Raw genomic sequence first — 1,328 nt, 5'->3', positions numbered from 1 at the left:
TAGGTTTGAACCCTGGGATCCTGGAGCTGTGCAGCACCCACTGTTGAGAGCGTGTAGTTTGATTCTGAGGTGTCGTGCTGCCCTCTGGTGGTGAGTTCAGCGTACAGCAGGTCTCGCCTCATATTAATATTATTATTATAACGTTTTAATTCATCTTTATTAAGCACTCAATCCTGATCAGGGTCGCGGTGGGACCTGAAAACCCTTGGTGTGAGACAGAAACACACCCTGATCAGTATTTCAACCCGCCAGTGTTATTCACCCGTCCCGAAAAAAACTCGAAATGTGCAGTGGTAGCGCAGTGGTTAAAGTACTGGATTAGACTGGACTAGTAATCAGAAGGTTGCCAGTTCAAGCCCCACCACCGCCAACTTGCCAATATTGGGCCCCTGAGCAAAACCCTTAACCCTCAAATGCTTAAAATTGTGTTCAGTGCTGCCCTCTGGTGGTGAGTTCAGTGTACAGCAGGTTTCACCTCATGATTATTATAACGTTTTAATTCATCTTTATTAAGCGCTCTATCCTGATCAGGGTCGCGGTGGGACCTGAAAACCCTTGGTGTGAGACAGAAACACACCCTGAACAGTATTTCAACCCGCCAGTGTTTTGGGAGGCGGGAGGAAATCAGGGCCCCTGGTTCTACGCAGCACCCACAGTGTCATTCAGCCCCCCAAAAACACCCTAAGACTTGAAACCTGCTCAAACTAGAGCAGCTTTTTTGTTTAGATGAAGGAACCTACTAATAAATAATGAACATTTCTGTGTAAAAAAAGGTTTATTGGTAAATCAAAAACAGTCGAAACATCGAGTAAACACACACACACACACACACACACACACTGGAGTACCGACTCCACCGCTGGCAAGGGTAAAGAAGCTGACGTGTGTGTGTGTGTGGGGGGAGCAGCAGACAGGAAAGAGCGTCCGTTCTTCATGTGCAGTCTGTAACCCAGTGGTAAAGTAAAGCTCACTTGACTGTGGACAGTCTGTTATTAAGATTCAGCCAGACCAGTTTCCTCCAGCGTGTGGTGACCTGGGTAAAACGACCACTGTTCCACACAAGTCCATGAGGATTAGAAGTCACTGAACCCTCAAAGAAATACACGATACGGCCAAAAGTATTGGGACGCCTGATAATGAGCTGGACGTCCGACTGTGTGTGTGTGTGGGGTGGAATTTGTGCCCGTTCTGTAGTACGGTTGGGCGCCGATTGATCAGTTGATGTTCCGGTTCATCCCAGAGCTGTTGAGTGGGGCTGAGATCGGAGCTCTGTGCAGGAAAGGGCCTTCCCTAAACTGTTGTGGCAAAGCCAGAAGCGTATCCTACCT

At 48.0% G+C, this 1,328-nt stretch overlaps 1 protein-coding gene across 1 annotated transcript in view; it reads right to left on the bottom strand.

Annotated features, from left to right (window-relative positions):
* Positions 1–756: 756 nt before the first annotated feature.
* yeats4 (YEATS domain containing 4) overlaps positions 757–1,328 on the bottom strand; it is a 13,799-nt gene continuing 13,227 nt past the window's right edge. The window contains exon 7 of the mRNA XM_062997327.1: positions 757–1,328. This exon is cut by the window's right edge and continues 495 nt beyond it. The gene's annotated coding sequence lies outside the window, so the exon portion shown is untranslated.

This window comes from Trichomycterus rosablanca, chromosome 1 (genome assembly GCF_030014385.1).
Source record: "Trichomycterus rosablanca isolate fTriRos1 chromosome 1, fTriRos1.hap1, whole genome shotgun sequence".
Lineage (NCBI taxonomy): Eukaryota > Metazoa > Chordata > Actinopteri > Siluriformes > Trichomycteridae > Trichomycterus > Trichomycterus rosablanca.
Note: the sequence above shows the minus strand (reverse complement) of the source record. Positions and strands in the feature narration are given on the sequence as shown.